General features: G+C 40.2%; 1 long non-coding RNA gene across 4 annotated transcripts in view; it reads left to right on the top strand.

Annotated features, from left to right (window-relative positions):
• The window catches only part of LOC116102059, a 128111-nt gene that overhangs the window by 193 nt on the left and 121913 nt on the right, over window positions 1-6005 (top strand). For 3 of the 4 annotated variants that reach the window (XR_004122990.1, XR_004122992.1, XR_004122989.1), the window contains exon 2: window positions 5664-5775. This is a non-coding gene — a long non-coding RNA (uncharacterized LOC116102059). Of the gene's footprint in view, window positions 1-306; window positions 428-3145; window positions 3232-5663; window positions 5776-6005 lie in introns of all 4 variants that reach the window. The other variant, XR_004122991.1, reaches the window with a different exon arrangement.

Raw genomic sequence — 6005 nt, 5'->3', positions numbered from 1 at the left:
AGAGATGGTGAAATGAGTCTAGAATAATTTAAAGCTGCGCGCTGGGTGTCTGTCTGTCTGTCTGTCTGTCTATTTTCTGTCTCTTCATCTGTTCCCTCTTTTTTTCCCCACTCTAATTGACAAAGTCTTCTTTGAAAAAGTTCACAATTTTCCCTGCTGAGACTTTGCCTAATGAAGTATTTCATGGTATTCTCGCCTTTTTAAAAGAATGAGGGTAGACGTTTATTAAATTAATTTTGGCTTTAATGTATTTCCTCCATATTTCATGCTGTGGTCACAACTGTTTCTGCAAATGACTTTTTCCAGGATGCCTGATTTGCTTTTAATTGCCTCTGCCCCTTGGTTTGGTTCCCTGCTACACTGATTATATTTGTGTAATACTTGAAGCTCAGAGATGTACCATGTAAAGGCTTCACCCTCTGGAGAGGTAAGGCTGTGACTTGAATAGGAGGCGCCACCTGTGGCTATTGCATAAACACCTGAGTTTTCCCACTTCTAAAACAACCCGAACTCGGTTTAGAATGCTCTCAGAAAGAAGCCGTGCCTTCCACTGACACTTTTCCAAGGCTAATTAACATTTCAATGGTTGTGGACAGTTTAGAATGTTGCAAAATCTAGAGCCAAATTATTTCCAGCCAATCCTTAGCCCTCCTCATTGCCATTTACTACTGTCCTCTGAACCCAACTTGACAGCTTTGTGACCACTAGGCTAATCGTTTTGAGTGTACAGACACCAGCTCCCACCCATGGAAAGACTGAGAATACCAAAGGCAGTGCTTGAGGCCCATAGCAGAGATTTCCCTCACTTGGCTTTAATGAGTTTCCCAATGTATTTTAAAAGTCCCTTGATTTATGTCTCATTTTTTATATTACAAGCATCATAAAATTGTTACCAATTGGATCATGGGATTTTTGGGTAGTCTAAATCTGTGTTCATTGCTCATATTTTGCCTCAGAATAAGCCAAGATAACTTTTATCCTGTTTGAGTTGATAGTTATGTTCTGACCCCAGTAGCACACATGATCTCAAATGTTCCCCATTTTGTGAGGTGTTTGTCCTTGATTTATGAAGTCTTTACAGGAGTTCATGCCTATTTTAAGAGCCAAAGAGACTTGGCAAACATTTTTCCAGCTGACAGCCCTGTCTGTGGATTTGTATTTCCATGTTAAACACTGGTGATCCATATCAATGGTGTCTCCCTCAAAGAAGAAACCTCAAATCATGTTTATGTCTTAAATATGTGTGCTTTTAGAAGAGAAGTGTGCAATAGAAATGTAGGTGGGTAATCTTAGTACTTGGGTGGTTGATATAGGAGGTTTTCAATTTCCAGGCCAGCCTGAGTTACATAGCAAGTTCCAGGCCAGTCTTGGCCATATAGAAAGCCCTAAGCTAGCCTGAGTTACATGGTAAAACCTTGAGGCAAAAAAGTCAAACCAAAGCAAACCTCAAATCTAAGCAAACCAAATAAAGCAAAGAATAACTAACCAACCGGCAAACTAAACAAGACAAAACAAAATAGTAACAAACTCCATCAATAAACCAATAAACAAAAACAAAAATAAATGAACAAAAGAACCAAACCACAGAAGAAAAATAATATACAGTACAGAAAAATGTGTGTGTGTGTGTGTGTCCACAAGCTTGTATTTACCAATTACTAACACTCTTACCCTAAGTGACCACCATCTAGAAGGACAGGAGGGGTTAGCTAGGGGTTACATACAGTGAAGGAGAACCTGGAACCCTACCTGCCCAGTCATCTTCACCAAACCCAGTGTCTCTCAAATCTTAGGGTTCCTTTGAGAAACACTCACCTAACTCTAAGAGTAACCCTACAGAGACTGGAGCAGCTGAGTGCTCCTCAGTCATGTGACCTAGGCTCTCCAATTAAAGCCACAATCCTGAAAAGACTTCTGAGAAAACAGAGCCCTGTTTCTGTGTGCTGTGCAGCTGAAGGTGACCCTCCTGACACTTGGCCAAGTGGCAGATGTGAGGACACCCCCATTCAAGGAAGGAGAGCTGGGAGCTAGTTGCAGTCTGGGCTTTTCTGTTTCATGACCCAAAGCATCTCTTTTTACCAATTTCTACTGACAGTGTAGAATAATATTCTGTAGGAAATATGAGGTAAGAATGGAAGGCTATTTGCTTATCAGAGTAGACACAGGGCACTTTTAGGAAAAAAAAAAGCAGGTTTTTTGTTTGCTTGTTTGTTTTTTTATCTTCCTAATTCCTTGATTACTGCAAAAACTGCAGGAGGGAACTTTTTTCCCCTAAGGATTTCTAATCTGTGTTCTCTGTAGTCCTGGAACATTATCCGGACGGTTTCATTCTTCTGAAATCTGTCACCATTTACTTTCTGGTAAAATGTGTGATCTAGTTGGTTAACATCTACTTTCAGTGGGAAAGATTCTACATTCTATAGTTAGGTGCAACATTGTAAAAAAAAAAAATCAAGTAGATTAGCCATGTTGGTAATGTTTTCCTGAGAACCCACATTTTCAATGTTTTCTCTTCTACCATATTGTATTTATTGAAAAAGGAAATCATAATCTTTTACAATGCTGGCTTTATGTATTTTTATCTTAATTTCACCTATTTTTCATGTGTATGTGTGTTTGAGGTACTGTGTTACACTGTGATGATTTTAAAAATAATTTGTGATGTCAGCATTATTACTACTGTTGTTGCTGCCATTGTTGAGACAAGGGTCTTTCTATGTAGCCCTGGTTGTCCTGGAACTCACTAAGTCAGCCCGACTTTGAACTCACAGAGACCCACTTACACCTGCCTCCCAAGTGCTGGAGTTAAATCACTACTCCTGGTGGTGATTTTTATCATCATCATCATCATCATCATCATCATCATCATCATCATCATCATCATCATTATTTAGAATTATTTATTTATTTTATGTATATGAGTACACTGTAGCTGTCTTCAGACACACCAGAAGAGGGGATCAGATCTGATTACAGATGGTTGTGAGCCACCATGTGGTTGCTGAGAATTGAGCTCAGGACCCCTGGAAGAGCAGTCAGTGTTCTTAACCACTAAGCCATCTCTCCAGCTCCTTATTATTTTTTAAAAGGTATATTTTATCTTCATTTTATGTATATAGATTTATTACCTTCTTCTCTGTCTAAGCACCACACATGTGCAGTGTCTGAAGAGGCCAGAAGAAGGAGTCATAACATCTGGAACTAGAATTATAGTCTATTGTGAACTATCAGGTAGGTACTAGAAACCCAACTCAGGTCCTCTAGAAGATCAGCCAAAACTCTTAACTACTGAGACCTCTCTCCTCCTCCAGTGATGATTTTTTTTTTTTTTTTAGTGTCAATTTTAATGCCACAACTTAAAATCACTTGAATAGGGAGCCTCACTTGAAGAATTATCCCAATCGTTTTAATTGATGTAGAAAAAACCATCTCAAATGTAGCTGGCCTCGTGGTAACAACCCAGAGGAAGAAAAAGGGCAAAGTAGAAGGATTTGTCTCTCATTTGGTCTGCTCACTTCTTGCCGTTGCATTCATTTACTTGCTTGCTGCTGCTCCCGATTTCTTCACTGGTACCAGAGCAGTGTTTACTGGCCTCCATCATTGTGAGTCCCCCCACTCTCGGGGATCATCGGCTGAAAAGATCCACGACAGCAGTGGAAGCAGAGTCATCGAACAGGGGCTTCAGATACCCTGTAAATAAGTATTTTGAATAAACCACACCAGAACCCCCACACAGTCAATAGGCAGATCAAGTTTACTTAAGGTAATTGAAGGTTTATACAGTTTTGGAGGACTGAGGGTAGGGACATTCAGGATGGGCAAAAGTCACTGGCTGGGGCCTTCAGGTACCTGGAGTGCCTCATTAGCATGGGGAAGCATTTGAGGAATCTCAGATGCTGGCTGGACACATTTTATCAGAAGAAAGGAAATTGTTCCTATAATTTAATTGAGGCTATGTGGCATTCCTCAGGTAGAGGCCAGTTTGGGGGCTTAGAATTCCCTAGACAAGGTCAAAGAAGGAGAAACTCCCCTAACATAAGGAGTCTGCCATTACGCATCTAGCCTTAGAAGGTTATCCTGTTAATGGTAGAATTTGACTTTAATTAGCAGTTTTCCCACACTTCATGTACAGAGGACCAGAGGCTCTCCAGGAACCTGCCAGATTTTGTCACTAGATTGGGACTGTTGAAGGACCCAGTCCTGTGGACTGAGGAAATACTGGGTTCTCATTTTCTCCAGTGAAAGACAGCTATTGTGGGGTTCCTCCAATAGCTATGCACTTTTAGCCTTATATAAAGTTTCTTTCTGCTGGAAATCTGTCAAAACGTGTCTAGTTTCTTATGACCGCTTTTTTGCCCTTTTTCTTTCTAGGCCTGGTAATACTGAATTGAAAACTGAACAGTGTAGACTTTAGTGAATCTAAATTCTGTTGTGTTTGATGTGGGGTGTGCATGTATGTGTGTGTGTGTGTGTGTGTGTGTGTTATAGTCAGTACATGTTTGTGGTTTCAAGCTGCAAATTTTAACTTCCTCTTATAGCACCTGTATACAATGTGAGCCCCTATTTGGTTTTCTTCCTCATGATAGCCTTTGCTCTCATACTGTGGGCTTTTCTCATATGCCTGTATAATTTGATGGTTAATCAGTGATTTGAACAAGACTAACTATTTCTGTGGTTTAAATTTTCTTAGACATCCCTCTTCCTTGCAATTTTCAACTTAGCCATCTGTGGGCCTTAGCTTCTGTGGCTGTAAACCTACAACATCTCTCTGTTCTTCTCTTTCCTGCCCAGGTATCAACAGTTGGAGTGTACACTTGATTTAAAAACACTGAATTCACAAGGCTTTTTAATGGATAGTTCTTTTTTCTATAACCACATTTCCCTGAATCTGTGCCATTTTTGTTGTTCAGTGTCCTTGAGACTCCCTTGTGTACATGCCACTTAGCTGTCAATCAGGAATGCTCCCATGATTCACCTCTATAAGTTCTCTGAGTGGAACTCTGCCCTCTGGAACCCTTATCTTGCTGCAGCTACTCTCAAGGTGTTTGTAAAACAACCTCTGATCACAAAGTCACAAACTTAAAATACCTGTTAAAGGCACACTTTGTCCAAGTCCTGTCTTGTTTGAAATGTTTTCCCACATTTTAGAATAACCATTTGCTTAAATTACTTTGTCCAGTTTACATTATTGTTATGCATGGCAGGGTATCTATCTTTTGGATTCAAACTGGCTTCTGAATTTCTTTTCAGTCTCCTGAGATCACTGTACTGTTCACCCAGGTTTGAGAACAAGAAACCAGTCTACCTCATTGCACTGTTAGGAAACCTAAATTGGTAATGGACAACCGTTGCCACTGGGACAATCTATACAGACATTTCCCTCAATAACACATCTAGTCCTAGGTCCTGATAGATCCAGCATGAGAGTCTAGAAAGGGTAATGACACTTATAGCAACCTTGAAAGAAAGGTTTCACCTTCATTTTAAAAGGTGTTAGGGATTCAGTCCATGGTCACTTAGTCTGATAGCTTAGGCAAAGCATCTTATTAACAGCACATGAAGAGGCTGTCCTTCCCTTTCTGATGGATATGAAACAGAGAGAGGGAGATGTTAAGACCCTAATACCTTTCTTCTTTCTCTTCTTATTCCATCTCGGCCCCTAGTTTGTGTGACAGCGCCACTCACATCCAAGGTGAATCTTTCTCCCTCCGGTTCTTCCTTGCTGGAACAACCTTCACAGACAAGCCGAAGATGTGCACCTCAACAATCTCCTAGGTGACTCTAAATCTAGTCAAGATGATAATGAACATAAACCATGAAACATATCAAACATACTTTTTAGTTGGGTATGGTGTGGTTGTGCTCATTTGTGATTCCAGTCCTTGGGAGGCTGAGACAGGACATCCTCAGCAAAACAGCTAATTCAAGGTCAGCCTGTGCTATATGTAATCCTGTCTCAAAAACAAAATTGACAAGCAAAAATCAATAAATACTGTATTTAAGTT

Source organism: Mastomys coucha, unplaced genomic scaffold, assembly GCF_008632895.1.
Source record: "Mastomys coucha isolate ucsf_1 unplaced genomic scaffold, UCSF_Mcou_1 pScaffold21, whole genome shotgun sequence".
Classification (NCBI taxonomy): Eukaryota; Metazoa; Chordata; class Mammalia; order Rodentia; family Muridae; genus Mastomys; species Mastomys coucha.
This window is presented reverse-complemented; position numbering and strand designations above follow the sequence as displayed.